General features: G+C 52.2%; 1 protein-coding gene and 1 non-coding gene across 2 annotated transcripts in view; one reads left to right on the top strand and one right to left on the bottom strand.

The window, feature by feature from the left end:
• The window catches only part of LOC127036605 (zinc finger protein 560-like), an 813,726-nt gene that overhangs the window by 649,855 nt on the left and 145,265 nt on the right, over positions 1–18,606 (top strand). The gene's annotated exons all lie outside the window — the stretch shown is intronic.
• Positions 15,874–15,955, bottom strand: TRNAS-UGA (transfer RNA serine (anticodon UGA)). The gene has a single exon. It is a non-coding gene; the product is annotated as a tRNA-Ser (tRNA).

The following is an 18,606-nucleotide window of genomic DNA, read 5'->3' as shown; positions in this document are numbered from 1 at the left end:
TGCCTTCCCTTCCCAGCTCTGGGAGAGGAGTGGTGGTTCCAGTGGGGGAGGGGCACTGGCTTCACTCCTCAGCTCTGGGAAGGGCCTGGGGAGTGCTGGTTTGAACGGGGGCAGGGCGCTGGCTTCCATCCCCAGCTCTAGCACGGCCCTGGGGAGTGGAGACTCCAGTGGGGGCAGGGCTGTGACGTTATCAGTGTACTATAATATCTCATTGAAAGGTGACAGGGCCAGAAAGAGTTAATTACCTCACCTCACCGAATGACCTGACCCGTGGGTGAACATTACGGACTGGTAGGAAGATCTGTAAATGAACAGAGCTTTGAAATGCACGTCTGCATTGTCAGAGGTAGAAGGGCAGATGTTTGCTCAGGTCTTGTGATCTAAGCAAACAAGTCTTGTCTATTGCTGTAGTTTTAATTCAAAGATCAAAAAAGGAATATTAGCATCTATGATGATACCGAGTGAAATAGTATTATTGTCTATATGTCTCTTTGAAGGTTGTGGTAACCTGTATCTGAACTGTTTAATGGATAAATGACTCTGTGCTAATTGGCAGGATGTTTGGAAGAAGGAGTTAAGCCTATTGATTTCTCAGGCTGAAAGGTTGCTGGAAACCTTAGACACCTGGGACACGATCCTTCTCATCTCAGATCTGCTTTGGCTTTCAAGAGGGGGAATCCTTAAGCCATAAGGATTGAGATCCCCAGTCATTGACTGGAGCCACCCTGAATATGGAAATTGGGCTATAACCTGTAGACAATTTCTAAAAGGACTCTTGGCAACTACAAGCTCACCTCTGTTATGTATCTGCACCTCAAGAACTGAATTCAAGTCTGTCTGTATATTGATATTTTAACCAACACTCTCTCTTTCTATTTTTTAATAAATTTTAGCTTAGTTAATAAGAATTGGCTATAGCGTGTATTTTGGGTAAGATCTAAGTTATAGTTGAACCTGGGTATGTGGCTGATACTTTGGGATTGGAAGAACCTTTTCTTTTATATGATCAAGTAAAATTTTCCGGAATCATCATCATATCTGACAGGTGTGTCTGGATGGAGGCCTGAGGCTGGGCACTTTAAGGGAACTGCGTGATTTAAACTTTTAAGTAACCAGTGAGGTACTATGGAAGCTGTTTTCTGCTGGTTGGTAAATCTAAGTATTGGAATAACCAGCAGCGTTTGGGATTTGGCTGCCCTGTTTTGTTTGCAGTTCACCCTGATTGAGTGACCTCAACTGGCTCCCACAGGCAGCACCGTCACACGGCCGCTCCCCAGTCCCCTCGCAGAGCTGGGGAGGGAACCCAGCGCCCCACCTCTGCTGGAACGGCCGCGCCCAGTAACCTCGCAGAACTGGGGAGGGAACCCAGTGCCTTGCCTCGCTAGAACAGCCGAACCCCAGTCCCCTGGCAGAGCTGGGGAGGGAAGGCAGCGCCCTACCCCCGCAGGAACGGTCTCTCCCCAGTCCCCTCGCAGACCTGGGGAGGGAACCCAGCGCCCTGCACCCGCTGAAATGGCCAATCCTCAGTCCCCTCGCAAACCCAGGGAGGGAAGGCAGAACCCTGCCCCCGCAGGAAAGGCCGCTCCCCAGTCCCCATGTAGAGCAGGGAAGAGAACCTAGTGCCCTGCACCCGTTGGAACGGCCGTTCCCCAGTCCCCTCCGAGAGGTGGAGAGGGAAGGCAGCACCCTGCCCCCGCAGGAATGGACACTGCCTAGTCCCATCGCAGAGCTGGAGAGGGAGCCTAGCGCCCCGTCCCCACAGGAAACGTCACTCCCCAGTCCCCTTGCAGAGCCGGAGAGGGAAAGCAGTGCCCTGCTCCCGCAGTAACGGCCGCTCCCCACTCCCCTGGCAGACCTGAGGAGGGAACCCAGCACCCCGCCCCCGCAGGAACGGCCACTCCCCAGTCCCCTCGCAGAGCCGGGGAGGGAAGGCAGCACTTCGCCCCCGCAGAAACATCCACACCCCAGTCCCGTCGCAGAGCTGGAGAGGGGAGGCAGTACCCCTCCCCTGCAGGAACGGCCGCTCCCCAGTCACCTGGCAGAACCGGGGAGGGAAAGCAGAACTTTGAAGGGGAGGCAGCGCCCCGCCCACGCAGGAACGGACGCTACATAGTCCCCTCGCAGAGCTTGAGAGGGAACCCACTGCCCTTCCCCCTCAGGAATGGCTGCTCCCCAGTCCACTCGCTGAGCTGGGGAGGGAAAGCAGCATCCCTTCCCGGCTGGAATGGCGGCTCCCGAGCCCCTGGCAGAGCTGGGACAAGAACCCAGGGCCCCGCCCTGGCAGAAACAGCTACGCCCCAGTCCCCTCGCAGAGCTGGGATGGGAACCCAGCACCCCACCCCTGGAGGAACAGCCGCTCCCCAATCCCCTTGCAGAGCCGGAGAGGGAAGGCAGCGCCCCGCAATTGCAGGAACAACTACTCCCCAGTCCCCTGGCAGATCTGGGGAGGAAACGCAGTGCTCCGCCCCCGCAGGAACAGCTGCTCCCCAGTCCTCTCACAGAGCTGAGGAGGGAAGACAGCGTCCTGCCCCCACAGGAACGGACACTGCCTAGTCCCATCGCAGAGCTGGAGAGGGAGCCCAGTGACCCGTCCCCACAGGAAACGTCACTCCCCAGTCCCCTCGCAGAGCCAGGGAGGGAAGGCAGCGCCCTGCCCCTGCTTGAACGTCCGCTCCTGTCAAAGTTAGACTCAGGACTCACAGTGTATGGCTACACTTGAAATTTCAAAGCGCTTTGAAGTGTGAGTGTGGTCGGAGCGCCAGCACTGGGAGAGAGCTCTCCCAGCGCTGCACGTAAACCACATCCTCTACGGGTGTAGCTTGCAGCGCTGGTAGCCACGCTCCCAGCGCTGCGGCACTGATTACACTGACGCTTTACAGCGCTGTATCTTGCAGTGCTCAGGGGGGTGTTTTTTCATACCCCTGAGCGCGAAAGTTGCAGCGCTGTAAATGCCAGTGTAGCCAAGGCCACAGTTTGTCAAAACACACTGTTTTATTAGCACAGCTCTCTGCTAATAACATCCAGATAATGTGAGCACCATGCAAGACACAAGCTATCTTATTTATACAGATAAAAGAGTGAGAAGTAGACAAAGGGACAAAGAAAGCAAAACAGTCAAATTCACCTGGGGCACAGCATGCATATCCTACTTCCTTACTAACTCTTATCGATCTAAAACCAATACTTCACCAATTGCCCTTAAACAGTGCAATTGTTCTATGTTAATGTCGGTATTCCTGACACCTGGATTGCAGCATTCCAACAGTTTTGCTTAAAGGTACAGACAGCATTTCTTTAATCCTTTCTATTTTCACAATATAATTCATTCTACTTTCACACAATCAAATGAGGGAGACCTATCTTCTGTGTGAGCTGCAACTGTCTGGACCAGAGTGGGGTGGAGCTAAGGAGAGAGCAGGATCCTACAAATAGTCAGGGAGCAGAGCTGCACAGCTGTAGTGCCAGAAATTGCTACATGCAGGAATTTGCAACCTGTAGCAGTTACTGATACCTAAGGTTGTTTTTATTTGCTGACTTGTCCTAATTGGCTAAAACTTGACAGTGGTTTCTCTAGCAAAGACCAGTCCCTGTCCCCTTGGTCCAGACTTTCGCATTCACCTCAGGCTTCAAGTTGAGAATCATTTCCCATTCCTGCTCTGTGGGAGGGGAGACTTTTAAACGCGCTCTCTGTGCAACTGCACATGGCTAAGCAAAGAGAACAAACCCCCAATCCCCCCCCCCACAGTGCTTTGGGAGCCAGGTTTGCTGTGGGAAATTTTCAAGCCTGGGCATTGTGATTACTGACCAGTTCATCGTGATTATTTATTCTGTGGTATTGAAGCCTTATTATACTCATGGCTGAGTGGTAAAGGTGTTAGAATTGATAAATCCAATAGTATTCCCCTCTGTAAGTTTGAATCCTGCTCACAATCTCTCACCCAGGCAATAACTTTATACAAACTCATGCTCTCAGTTCTCTCCCCACCCCAAGTAAATCCTGCTCTGCTCTTTTCATAGAGATGCCTGGGACACCACCTCACACTGTGTCCCTGAGGTGTCAGGCAAACTCTCGACAGCTGAAGTCTCTGCCGCTCACCGGGTGCCCCATAGATCACCCATAGCCTTGGTTCTGCTCCTCTCTTTAGAGCATGAAAGGAGCCGAGTCAGTGAATGCAGGCATGCTACGGGGCTGCAGAACCAACAAGGGGAATAAAAAAGGTGCTCAGCACCCACTGGCAGCCAGCTGTGACCTTGCTTCAGGCCTTGTGGACAAGCTCCTGCTCTTCCCCTTCAGCACCTCCCCCTGCAGTGATCAGCTGTTCAGTGGGGTGCAGGGAGAGGAATGGAGCAGGAAGATGCAGGGCAGGAAGGGGTGTGACTTGGGGGAAGGGGTGGAGTTGGGAAGGGCAGAAAAGGGGGGATTTGTCCCAGGTCCTGCATCCCTCTAGGGCCAGCCCTGAAGGGAAGCACTGACTATTACAGTGGCAATAAAACTGACCAGCATTGTGAGGGAGACTGAAGATCAGCTCTCATCAGGTCTCTTCTCTCCCCCAAAGTGAGCCAGACACTATTCTCTCCTGGCTCTCACTCTAGCAGCTGGATGCCAAGGAGCCATTTCCCCACAGGAAGTGCATTGAGTGCCCCAGTGGTGCTGGGGGGGCTGGTGCTGCTGCTGCCTGTGGGGCTGGCAGGGGGGTTGATGTCTGCACAGACTCTCAGCTGCCAGGCCGAAGGGGGCATTTGAGACCTTACCAGACTGGCTCAGTGAAGATGGGGGGTTGACAGACCAATACAGACTTTCTCCAGAGCCCAGAGCAGCATTCACCCACTCAGCCAGGCAATGAGCATTTATCACAGCGTGGAGCCAAGGGGGAGGTGCCAGCTGCTGTTCCTGCTCCTCGAGGACAGGCCCTGTCAGCCAACAGACACTTCTTACTCACCACAGCTAAGGTCGTCTGGTTCCTCTCATGGGAGAAGTATGGAGCAGCCATTTGTTTTCCTGTTTGTGCTCCTCTGTGATGTGAAAATCGGGGAGGGGAGGTAAAAGCTCTACTTCCCTTCCTAAATGACATCCAGTGGGGGAAGCCAAGATAACAAGGTGGGGCAGCAAGTGGTGGCCAGACTCTCACTGTCAGGGTCTAGTCTAGCTCATGATCCAGCTCAACTTCCTTCCCGCATCACTGGCCCCCAGTCCCCTTCTGCCACCAGGTCAACCCCGGGAACTAAGGCAGGAATGGTGTGAGGAAGCAAGTCAAGCTGAGCATGGCAGGCAAAAGCAAGTCTTGTCTTCATGGGCCATTCACAATGACATCCTTTTTGTGTGCCATGGCCATGGCTGATAAAAACATCCCAGAGAGAGAAGCAGCAGGCCAAAAAAGCAGTCTGCAGGTACCAAAGTAACTCAGTTAGGCAAGCATTAGTGTGAAAATCTAAAGGTACCTGGTTCAATCCCTGGCTTTAACAGCCCTTTTAGCTTTCTTTGTGTGGAGGTGGCTTGTTTTCTGGGAATGCAGCAAAACCTTTACCTGAGGTGAATCCCTGATTTTGAGATCCCCATCAAGAAAATGGAGCATGGACTTCTGCCCCAGCTGGCCCACCTGACCTTTTAAAATCAGAGATGGGAGCAGTATTTCTCATGCGACTTATTGGTTGACCCAATATGGTGGGAAGAGAGTGAGGCAGGGTGGCCCTCGGAGATGGTGCCAGAGGGGGCAGGGACTGGGGACAAAAGCCCCTCTCCACAGCTGAGCGAGGGCAGTACTGGGGAAGGGGCATCTGTAAAAGTGTCCACGTGGAACGTGGCAGGGATTGGAGGGCCCAGGAGGAGATTGTAGGATGTTCAGTGACTTGGAGAAGCTGGACTTGGACATGGTGTGCATTCTGGAAATGCACATTAACAGCTTTAGGGTGGCTTGATGGGCAGAGGGTGATTGGAGGAAGGGCCTGTCTTTCTGGCCCTCCTGGCCAGGGAAGAATGATGAGGTTGGAGTCTTGTTCTTCACATTTGCAGTGCTCCATGGCACTTGTTACTGCTAGATTAGTGTTTATGGTCCCCAGTTAAGGGGTGAAAGGAACTGGCTCCCTTCCTCTGGACTACACAGTGTTTGGTGTAGGGGGTGGATTTTAATTGTGTCAGATGGCCTGAGGACTGCTGGTCCCATTTTCCCAACTGTCAGAGGAAACTCTTCTATTATGACCACTCCCTGGTGCAGGTTTATAGTGAGGTCGGTTTAGAGGACATGTCTCTCCGTAGTGGAACCAGTGGCGGGCAGGAGGTAGCCTCCAATTCCTCTGATCTGAGCTCACACCAGACACAGATGCGGTACACCTTTCTGCAGGGATAGGCCAGGAGTCACACTGATTTATGTGAAAGAGAGCACGTCGACAGCCCAGTTGCCACCCTCTTCCTCTTGCCCAGGTTTAATAGTCATGGATAGGCAGGAGGGAGGAAGAGTCTGAGGCTGGACCCCAGCACACCTCTCCTCCTCTGGGCATCTGGAGCAGAGGCAGCTGGTGCTGACAGCTCCAAGGGAAGGCTTAAAAGCCACAGAGCAATTGAGGGTGGGGCAAGAGGAGGGGAGGATTTCCTCCAAGAGGCTTTTTCCCAGCTGCTGAGAAGTGCAGAAGTACCCGGTGTTTGCTCTTGCGGTGAAAGGGGTTAATACATTTAGGCAGCCTGGCTAGCTCAGCTGGCAGCATCTCTGGCTCTTACTCTGAAGGCTGAAGTTACAATTTCCTGTCTGGGTGCTTGGGGCTCCTTTTCAACAATACAACACACAATCTGCTTAAGCCCCCATCCTGTAACCTGGGGAAACTAGCCCTGGCCACTGGGTGCCTCTAAGAGGTGATACTTTCCCCACTCACACGCACTGAGTGTAGAAAAGAAACTTTAAGAAAAAGGAGGAAACTCACCTTGTATTAACTTGGGAAAACACCACAATGAGAATTCATAACACAACACTATGAGCAAAACACCCACCCACAGCCCTCTGGGCAGTGGCCTTTTGCCTCCGGCTCTTAAATCCAGACACCAAAAGCTCTGTGGATGTGCCCCTCCCTTCACTGCACCTCACCCACAGCTACTGCTCTGGGTCACTGAAAACCCAGAGTTCACCTCTTACCTCCCGGGGGGAAAGCCCCTTTCTCCCTCCACTGTCTGGCCATATTGCCGGCCACTTCCTGTTCCACCCTGTCACCGCTCTGCTGGCCGCCCTCTCTGCTCTAGGACATCTTGTGGTCCCACCAGGAGCGGAACAGGCTCCCTAAAAGTAGTGGCCACCAGAGCCTGAACAGTAGCTCCATCCCTTCCACTCGAGGCCACGCCCCTGCACCACCCCTTCTCCCCAAGGCCCTGCTCCTGTGCGGCCTCTTCCCCCCAAGACCCCACCTCCTGCTCACTGCTCTCCACCCCCACCCCCCCTCACTCGCCCTTACGGTCATTACAAAGTGACAAGGCAGAGCCCTCCCATTTTTAGAAGTTCTGGGGTGTTGTTCCCCCCTGTTCAGGCACTGCTGGGGCCCTGCACTTCACACAGCTCTCCCTGATTTCAGCTGTTAGTGAGGGAGCCTCACTGCTAGCGCAGACTGGGTAGTTTGTTGGATGAGAGTCGCTGTCCCAAAGCAGGACTAATGCTTAGACCTGGTGATCAGTGATTTCAGATCTCTTGGTCTGCAGCAAGACTCTACAGTGAGTCTCAGTCAGCTCTGTTATTACACAGGGACGAACAAAAGGGTCAAATGGTGCCTGGAAGCCTTAAGAAGAATCCACCCCACCAAGTACAACACTTGTCGCTACCTGTTCTCAACTCCACTGAGAGTGTTTTGGGGTCATTCCTCGCCTTTATCAGCCTAGGGAGAATAGCACTTGACAATTCCTCCAGTGGCAAAATTGGTTAGCGCGCAGTACTTATAGGGCAGTGTGGAGAGGAGCTATGCTGAGGTTGTGAGTTCAAACCTCATCTAGAGCACTGGTTTTCATTAACCACATGGCATCACCCCCTCAGTTGGCCCTGTGGAATGTACGATTCCAGCCTAGGGGACACTGAGGCAGGGGAGAAGTTAAAAATGCCCCCTTCACTTATTAGCTCCTCTCCAGAGGGCAGGTCAGAATCTACAATCCTTTCTCCTCCACCAGCCCCTGTGCCAGGATCCCTCCAGCAGAGCCTGGAGTCCTGACCATGGCATCTGTACTATTGACAAAGACTAAGTGACAGGGACAAAACACTCAAATCCCGCCTTGTGCAGGGAGCCAGGTTTGCGCTTCAAATTCTGTCATTCATACATTTCCAGGCCGGGGAATATCCCACAACAGCATTTAATGGGAAGCTGCCTGCAGAGCAGTTACACTGCACAGAGCTGCTATGGAGGAAGGGTGGGAATTGGTAACATTTTGAGGATTGTTTGGAAAATGAGCCTTTTTTTGTGAGGTTAATAACTATCTCCTCAACTTTATTTACTCAACTTAAAAATGGGTGTCACTTGATTTTTGCATCTCCCTGTGAAAATATAACTGGCACGTGTGGCTTTCTACAGGAGGTCATGATGTTAAAGTTGGAGAATTCAGTCTCTGTACTTCTGGGGGAGTGTTGCTTTTTTAAACTGCCTCACTGCCAGGCACACTGGGCTGTTAGCTGCACCCATTGTCCTTGCCAGAGGCCCTTGCTGAACCCTGGGCGGCTGCACTGCCATGCTGGGGTTACTCTGCAGGGGGAGAAGCTGCTGGGGAGCAATGTAGACCAGGTGCAGGAAGGAGATGGGGTCACTATTCACATTCTGAACTGCACAATTTTCCAAATTTGGGAATAGATTCATAGATTCATCCTCCAGCAAGTGATCCCGTGCCCCACGCTGCAGAGGAAGGCGAATGTCTGAGAACAATTCTAAGGGGAAGGTGAATGCAGAGCTATGACACTGGAGATGCCCAGACCTCCAATGGGGGCAGCGTGGCAATTAATAATGGGAAGATCATTTGCGAGATTAGCCGCCATTGACACGATTTGTCTCTGTTCCTATTTTATGCTGTGGTGTTAGTTAGAGGAATCAGTACAGATTTTTTACTATATTAATTAAACACTTAATTTTATGTAACCAAGCCAAAAACTTAGTGTCACTTATTTTTTCTCTGTCCTAGCAAGAATGAATTGAATTTTGTGACTTTATGGAAAGTGCAGTGAAATTAAATGCAGGGAATTCAGTCTCTGTGTTTGTGAGCTGATGTTTTCCTCTCACAGGTCAGTGCCTGCATTGAAATACCAAGAGAAATCTAAGGGCTGGTGTACGCTGGGCACTTAACTGGCAGAGCGACGTCTCTCAGGGTGTGATCTCCCCCGCAACCCAGAGTTAAGGTGACCTAAGCCCTGGTTAGATAGTGCTAAAGAAAAGAAAGAACTGTTCTGTCAATGTAGCTATTACACGGATGGGAAAACCCCTCCAGTCACTGTCTGCTCCAGAGAGCTATAGCAGTGACACAGCAGTGTTTTAAGTGTAGATAGAGTGAAACTAGATCTGACGCCAGTTCACACTGTGGATACTCAGGCACTAAAAGTGCAATAACAACAACACAGTTGTCAGGATTTGAACCTGTGCTGGGAAACCACAATGGATTTCTAGTCCAGCACCTTAACCACTCAGCCACAACTACGTAAATTACATTTGTTTCCCTATATGATGATTCTGTTCTCACTGAATTGTCATTCCAATTGTTTGCTCAGACCAGCTTCCCCAGCACACTCATGGCTGCGCATCAGTGTAAGTGTGTCCTTGGTTGAACAGTGAGAATTCCTGCCCATTTCCCTTCTGGCTGGAGCAGGATGAGAGTGTGTTTGTGTTAACGACATTGCTGTAGAATGTTGTTCATTCCCCACTCTGACAATTCAGACAGTCTCTTTCCTAGTTAAATCTCCGGCACATCGTTCCAATAGCAGGGGGCAGGATTTCTCTGGGGCACTGAAATATTTCCGGGGGCTGGTGCATGAACTCAGCCTTGCATTTCACCCTCGATGTTTCATGGACGAACAACAGCAGCAGAAAGAAAGAGCCGAGCCAATATCTCCCTGTCTGGGATGCAGGTGCCACAACCCCTCTGTCTGACCATCACCACTGCAGGAGAGAAGGATTCACTAGAATCGAGTGCCCTGGCTCAGACCAGAGACACAGGGAGGTTTTGCTGTTCATGGATCTGTGCAAAGGAAATTGTGTCTCTGTGTGAAATTGAGGTAGGAAATGAAATGTCCACATGGTGGCCCAATGCCCTAAGGAATGTGGGTGAAGGACTCAGGCTGGGAAATGATTTAATAGAGGTTTGTTTCAATTTATTGCCCTGATTAAAAACTATGGCTAAAATGCAGCCATGTTGTTAGTACTTGTAGCTGTGTAGGGACACTCCAGTGGGTGTTAAGTCCATTGCCTTCACCAAGAGCAGTTGATTATTTTATCAAGGTACAAATTTCTTGTCAAGGCCTAGAATCCAGAGAAAACAATACACTGATGATAAGAAGAAGTACATAAAAAGATTTTGCAGCCACCATGGGCATAACTATGATGTGTCATGTTTCACTTTTTATATCTGGTGCCACCTCCTTTCCCTTTCGCCTTGTAGTTGACCAAGGGCAAAGCTGAACATCTCCTCAGATACCAGGGAGTGTTTATGTCCATCCCTGTGAGCTACACAGGGCTTTGATGTTGCTGTTTTCAGCCCTCTGGCTCTGCTGGGATAAGGAACAATTCAGGCTGTCACTGAACTGAAGGAGGAAGATAATTTTTTGACAGGGAGAGGGATGCCTCCTCTTAAACGTGTTTGTCTGGCTGGCAGTCCTGGTTCCCAGGACTTGCCCATGGGGCTTCAGCAGTTTTGGGACCAGTTCACTCCCTTGGCCCCACCTGCTGCCCCCAGGCGCTCCCCTCCAGGGGCCCTGGCAGTGCAGCATCTGCCTGCTCGCTCCAGTGGCTGCTGGCCCCTCCCCATGGCAGGGCGGGGCAGAGCTGTGCCTCCACATGCTACCCCCACCCTAAGCCCCTGCAGCCAATGGGACACTGTGGGGGTGATGCCTGGGGGCAGCAGCATGCGGAGGCCCCTCAGGCTGCCAGGCCTTGAAGCCCCAGGTAAGCGCTGCGCCACTGACTCCCTCCCAGAGCCTGCACCCCCTCCCTCCACACACCCCCTCCCACCCGCTCCAATCTCCCTCCCAGAGCCTGCACCCCCATCCCTCCTCCTGTTCTCTCTACCCCTGTCCCAGCCCAGAGCCTGCACCCAGCACCCAAACTCCATCCCAGAACCTGCACCCTAGAACCCCTCCCCACCCAAACTCCCTCCCAGAGACCAGCCTCTCATCCCTTCTGCACCCAAACTCCGCCCAGAGCCTGCACCCCTCCTGCACCCCAATCCCCAGCCCCAACCCAGGGCCTGAACCCTAGACCTCCTCCCCCCATCTCCCTCCCAGAGCCTTAGGCAGATGGGGGGCAGAGTTTTGGGGGGCAGGTTCTGAGTGGTTTGAGTGACATTATTGGCCCACTGTGAGGATTGGAGGACTGGCACTGGCCCTAAGGTAAATTGAGGTTGAGACCCTGCTTTAAGGGATTGGAGCAATGCTGGAGAGACTGACGGGCACGGAGCTGGGGAGCTGTGTGTGCTCCAAGGAGAGTTGTTGTTGTGCTCTGGTGACACAGAGCAGGGGTGGGGTGTTTGTAAGCTGTGGTGTTTGTATAGAGATAAAGTTTAGTAACCCCTAGGTTAAAAACTGTTCCTGCTCTGAGCTATACATGACACTCTTGGTTGCGAGTATAGATCAGTGGGTGAATGTTTCCCTGCAGGATAATAGGTTCCTAGTTACAATCCAAGTGATTCCCTTGAAAAACATTTTTGAATGAAAATGGATTTCCAGACCCATCTCCAGTATGTTCAGGAGTTCGCTGAATGGGGATGGTGGAAATGAATTTAAACACTCAGCATTTTCCTGTGCAAATGTATAAAGACCTAGCAGAGCTGTCCAGCAGCTGAAATCAGTTCCAGTCCTTGGCGTCTCTGTATCTGAGGCATGTGGGACACCTTTGTGGTGATGACAGGTGAAAAAATGCTGGATTCAATGAAAGATGAGACCATAGGAGGGGAAAGTGAATGGCAGCACCACACAGGGTCATAATACTGAGACACGGGGCTTCACTGTCACTACTCCTGTGTTTTCCGTCATTTATATCCTAAGGAACACACCCTCCCCCTCCCCCACACACTGTCACACACAACCTTCTCCCCTTGAGCCCAATCCAACCCTCCCCTTCTCCCACACACACTCCATGGGACACAGCCTCTCGGTGACTCACCCAGATGGGAGCTTGTCTCTGCATCTCCCCAACAGAGGAGCAGAGAGCCGAAAGGGCCCCAGGAGACCAATGGAACTAGGCAGGAATAGAAAAGACTTCCCCTCCCTTCTCTTGAGTCCAGTTAATCTCACCCATGGGTCATTCCTGCCCCGGGTGGGCTCAAAGCACCAACCTTCCCCTCAGCAACGGAAGGTGGGAACCAGCTCTATCACACAGAAGGAGGCTCCCCACCTCTGCTGCTGCCATTCAGCAGCCATTAATATTGATTTGTTTTAGTTAGTGCAACCCCCTCAACCCCTAATCCAGCCATGAGTCAAGGAGGCAAGACCCTCAGCTGGGAACCAGAGGGGTAATGGGTTAGTGTACGGGACTTATAGTAGCCGTGCTGAGTGGAGTGATGCTGAAGTTGTGAATTCAAACCTCACCTAAAGCACTAGCTTTCTTTAAGCTAATGGGTTCTGCCAATCAGTTTTCCCTACAGAAAATACAATTGCAGCTCAGAAGACACTGAGGTCCCCTTGCTTTACAGAGAGCAGGGCAGATTCCACAGATCTACCAGGCTCTGCTTTCTGCCAGCCACCAGGGTCAGGCAGAGCCCAAAGCACTGCCCCTGACTCCCCCTGTCTTTGCTCCCAAAACCACATGTGTGCTCACCCTCTTCTCTGTGAGACTCAAACCCTGCCTGACTTTCTATATGTTGATGTGGTTTTCCTCTGTCGTGTTGATGTGCATGTGGGTCCTGTGTGATTTTGGTGGATGACTGGCATAGTTTTGTGTGCGTGTGTGTATGATTTTTGCATACAGATTTTTTTTTGCTTAGTATTCTTTTGATATGTGGGTTTTGTGCTTTCTTTTTGTGGGCTTTTGCTGTGTTTTTTGGTGTGGATTTGTTCTTTCTATATTTTGTGTGGCTTTCCCTTTTGTGTATATGCCTCTATGTGCTGTGTGGGTTTGTGTGGGTTTGGTTTTTGTTTATGTCAGTGTGGGCCTGTGCAGTCTGTGATTTTCTCTTTCTCTCTGTGTGTTTGTCTCTCTGTTTGTATCTTCATGTGTAAATTCACTGGAATTTTTCTAAATCTTCACAGCTTTGCCAATTTTCACCAGGAATTTTTCTCCATTAACAAATTCTAACGTGTTCCCTATCAGTTTGTGACCATTGCCCCAGGGGCACATCAGTCTCAGGGGCCTGATTTCCCATTGACCCTTCCCCCTTTTATTGGGACTGGGAACTAGCCAACCAAAAACTCCACTAAATTTTAGTAAAGGGCCAACAGTCCCTTACACGAGCCAGCCCCATGAGGGTCACCGATGGCCAGAGAAGGTAGCACAAGCTGGTCCCATGGTGTGATGGCAGCACTCAGCACTCTGAATCCTGCAGTCTGAGTTCAAATGTTAGTGGGACCTTGTGTTGGTTTGTGTAAAGCTCTGGAGCTCAAAGTGCTCAATTTTCCTGTCTCCAGTTGTTTAAGAGTGAGTCTTTTCCCTCCTGCCGGGTGACTCACACAAACTAGAGCCAGGTCTTTGGTTGAGGTGGCTGCAATGGATTGGGGTGCAGAGGTGGCTATGGTTGCCTGTAGTCCTGTAGTTTGACCTGGTGGTTGGGATTCTTGCTGCTTCACCTAATGCCCACAAGTTTGGCCCTTGTGCTTCCTGCCATACCTTTCCTCTGACCCACATGGCGCTTGACGAAAGGAGTGCCAGGGCCGGGATTAATAGTCAGGGCTTGGCAGGAGAGAGGTGGAGCCCAGCCTGGAGCCCCTCACACCTTCCCTCCTCCGCACACCTAGAGCAAAGGTGGCTGGTGCTGACAACTCAAAGGGAAGGTTTATAAGCCACAGAGCAACTGAAGGCAGGGCAAGAGGAGGGGATAACCATGCCTATGCATGGCCAGCAGACAGCCACAAAGAACCCCGGCGAGGCTGCTCCTTGCCATGCCAAACACCCACTGAAATCGACCCACAGACCAGCATGCAGGGCAGCTGCTGATGCTCTGTGGCCAACATCAGAAGAAGGTAGGAAAGCAGGGTCAGCCCCCTGGTGTGGCCTCTGTCTGTTCCCACTCACAGTGCTCACTTTTGCAGTGAGGCAGAAGATTTTATCCCAAGAGGCTTTTCCCCAGCTGGCGAGAAGCAGAGAAACACCCAGGCTCCTAAGGTGCTATTTACAGACCCCCTCAAGCACAGGGGCAGGTGCACACTTGGAAGAGGGAAACTGCTCTACACGCCAGCCCGGGCAGCCGCCCATTATCTTTGCAAGTCAGGAATGGCAAGGGCTTGACTGGAAGCACCTGTGGCTCATGCCCCAGCCTCTGTGACACCCAACCCCCAACTCCTTCCCAGGGCTCTAGCTGAAGCCAGAGCATTGGTCTGAGCGGCCAAGAAGAGGTTCCAGCCCTGAAGGGAGCAGGACTTTCAGCAGGCAGGTAAAACTGCAGCAACACAACCATGAAGAGACTTAAACCCTCAATCTCCTGATTTGAAGTCAGACATCTTATCCATTAGGCCAGGGAAGAAAAGCCCCTCCAAACACTTCTTTAGAAAAGGCAGACACTGTGTTTCTTGGGTGTTCTATTGAGTGGGGCTGAGACTCTCTGGGCACAAGAAGTAGAGTTCCCAGCAACATGTGAGAATTAATTCTATGGAGCCAGGTGCAGGACTTTAGCAGGGAGGCTCAGGCATGGGGGATTGGGGTGCAGTGGACGGACTGGCTGTCTAGGTGAGGAGATTTAGTGACCCTCAGGTGCAGGAGAGAGGAAGAGGAGGAGGAATTGGCAGTGGCCGTGGAGAAGAAGAGGAGGGGTGGAGGCTCTTAGCAAGCCTGGCTAGCTCAGTCAGTAGAGCATCAGGCTCTTAATGGGAGGAGCCAGGGTTTGAACTGCTGTCCAGGGACTCAGCTTTTAAGTTGCCTTGTGTACCAGGAGCCAAATGATTCCTGGTGGTGCCCAGAGCCATGTGTGGGACAGAGAGGCTGAGACTTGTGGCACTTGCTGTGCGGCAGGGATCCTGGCAGCTCAGACTCAGGGAAGGCTTCTGCGCTCAGAAGGTGCTGACTTTGAGAGTTCCCGGGCAGTGCTCAATGCCTGCTCCACCACAGGCCCTGCCCCCAAACCATCAAATCTCTTCCCACCCCACCCTGCCCTACTTCTTTCTCTCCTCACTCCTCCAGCACACCCCATCAATGGCCAGCAGGAGGCGCTGAAGGAGAAGAGGAGGAGCTTATCAGCCAGGCCTGCTAGCAGGTGGGAGGTGCAGGGGCAGAGATGGCTGCTGGGCACCTTTTATTTTTTTTCTCTCTGTTGGTTCTGCAGCCCTGTAGCACGCATGGAGTCGCTGACTTGGCTCCTTTCGCACGCTAGAGAGAGGAGCAGAACCAGGGCTATGGCTGATCTATGGGGCACTAGGTGAGTGCCAGAGGCTTCAGGTGCTGAGAAGTGGTGTCCCAGGAATCTCTATGAAAGGAGCAGAACAGGATTTACTTGAGGTGGGGAGAGAATTGAGAGTGTCTCGGGGGTTGTGGAGAGGTATTGCCCAGGTTAGAGACTGGCTAAAACACAAGCCTCGCTGTGAGCAGGATTCGAACCTGTGCAGGGGAACCCTATTGGATTTCAACTCCAACGCCTTAACCACTCAGCCCTCACAGCTGTGAGCACAAAATTGCCCGACTGCCAGAGAAACTGGTAAAGAATCACAATGCCCAGGCGTGAAGTCATCTGAACTACAGAATTCCCACCGCAAACCTGGGTCCCAAAGCACAGGGGGGATTTGGGGTTTGTTCTCTTTGCTTAGCCATGTGCAGTCGCAAAGAGAGCGCGTTTAAACGTCTCCTCTCCCACAGAGCGGGAATGGGAAATGATTCTCAACTTGAAACTTGATGTGAATGAGGATGTCTGGGCCACAGGGCCAGGGACTGGCCTTTGCTATAGAAACCAGTGACACACGGAACCAGGCTAAGGAAAATGTTTCCTGGAGTCAATAACTGGATTAGCAGCAGTATTGTGCAGAGAAATGTCTCACAAGAGGAGTCAGCGCATTGGTGGTTCAGTAGCAGAAGTCACAGATACAGCGGGGGAGGTCTGTGGATCGGGAGTGAGGGGCACTGGCAGAGCAGTGAGAGGGGAGCCCAGGGCTGGGATAACAGGGGCTGTGGGTCAGGACAGGCAGTTCTGCGCAGAGTGTTCAGAGATGCCCTGTATCTGCCCTTTCTCTGCACCGTCCCTGCTCCCAGAATGCACCAGGCCCTGGACTGAACTCTTCCCCTGCAGGCTGAGCTGGTTTCGTTTGCTGTGATCCTGTTGGATGGGCAGGAGGGGAAGTGACAGTCCCAGTCCAGAGCCAATGCTCCCCTGTCACCCAGCAGCCTTGGCCCCGGATCCACCCAGCCTAGTAGAGAACTCAGCAGGGCAGGGCAGCCAGGAGCTGTGCCCTGCCAGGCGCTCAGGGGCATCTACCCTGCAGCTGGGGGATCTCCCCAGCGTGGTCCATGGGAGCTCGTGCACTAATGGGTAGTGGCAGCAGCTGTGTGGTGGGTTGGGCTGGTGACCCGGGTCCATCTCCTGGGGTCGGCTGGGTTCATGCTCAGGCGACTGGCCCCAGTCACCGGCCAAGCCCCCCAGCCACGCTGCTGCTGTTAGCGCACTAGCCTTGGGTGGAAGCTGCTGGCTGGCTGGACCCTGAGGGTGGGTCAGGCACTAGGGGAAACCCTCTGGCCTGGAGATTCGTTGCCGAGATTCCTGGGAGCTGCCAATCCCCATGGCTTGTGTGGCTGCCCCCCGGGGCCCAGCAATGGCTCTGGAGGGTAGCTCGTGTCACCTGGGGGGAGGTGATCCAGGCAGTGGGCAGCTGGGGGGTCTGACTTACTGATAAAATTGGTCTCTTCACTCCATGGTGCTCAGCGGCCTGGGTCCGTACCGACATCTCCCAGGAACAGGTCGGGGTTGAGTGGGGTTAGAATTTCCCTCTAAAGTGATTTTAGGGTCTGATCCTGCAAGTCCCCCATGTACCCAGTACAGGATGGGTCCAGGCACCTCACTCGATCCAGTGCTGGCATGTACAGCAGAGAATTGGAAGCGGCAAATCATGGGGTCATATAAAGAGACTAGAAATACAAGAAGTTACTTTTGAAAGGAGAAAAGAAAAAGACGACATTCCCGAGCTGTTTAATAGGGCGAACTGCTCCTTGCAGGCTGCGAAGGGAAATCTCAGGGGTTGTGTTCACCTGTTCCCAGGGCTGTGTCCTCAAGACAGATTTGTGGGAGAAAGAAAATCACCACCAAGAGAGGAGTTGGGCTCAGTGTGGATTTTTGTGCTTTGGCAGGAAATTTAGGACCTGGGACTGGAGCCTTAAAGAGGGAGCGGGTGAAGGCTCCCCTCTGCTTTCAGGCTGAAGGAATCCTGGGTTTGGTCAGTCCATCCGGGGGGTCACATCGCTCCCAGGCAAAGAGAGGAGGAGAACTCCTCTCACAATGACACATGCAGATCCTGGAGAAGAAGAAAGAGAAAAGAGACCAGCAGCAGGTGAAGATGACTGAGGACGGGAATCCCTTGTGCATGTTACGGAGCACTTGGGAAGCTGTGGCCATTCAAACACACTGAGCTTTACTAATGAGCAAGGCCAGCCTGCTGTGACTCGGAGAAGGGTTTAGGTGTCATAATGAACAAACAACTCAGCATGAAATCTCCATGCGATGCTGTGGTCGTCCTTGGATGTACAGACAGGGGAACAGTGACTAGATATAGGGCACTAGTGTTATCTCTGTGTACAACATTGGTCAGACCAACACTGGACTTTTGCACACAGTCATCCTGGCCACATTTTAAGATGAAGAATGAAAAATTGGACAGGGGAGCAGAGAAGAAAAAAGAAGCGCTGAAAAGTTGCCTTCCAGTGCGAGACAAGAACTCAATCTGCTCAGTTTATCACAGAGAAGACCAAGAGGTCACTTGATGACAGTGCGTAAATCCCCTCCCAAAGAGAAAATCCTGGGTACTGAAGGGCTCTTTAACCTAGCAGCAAAAGGCAGAACAAGAACCTGTGGCTGGAAGTTAATGGCAGAGAAACTAAAATGAGAAATAAGGGACACATTTGCAATCGGGTGATTAAAAACTGGAACAAAGTACCCAGGGCAATGATGGATTCTCCACCCCACATGGGAGTGGCAGGAGGGGACATGGGGGGCTGAAGAAAGTGCTCTCGGGTGAGATAGAAAACCATTTCTCTCTGGTGCTTGGCTGGTGGCCTTGCTCTCATGCTCAGCGTCTCCCTGATCTCCATTGCTGGGGTCAGGAAGGAATT

Source organism: Gopherus flavomarginatus, chromosome 18 (genome assembly GCF_025201925.1).
Source record: "Gopherus flavomarginatus isolate rGopFla2 chromosome 18, rGopFla2.mat.asm, whole genome shotgun sequence".
In the NCBI taxonomy this organism is placed as follows: Eukaryota; Metazoa; Chordata; order Testudines; family Testudinidae; genus Gopherus; species Gopherus flavomarginatus.
Note: the sequence above shows the minus strand (reverse complement) of the source record. Positions and strands in the feature narration are given on the sequence as shown.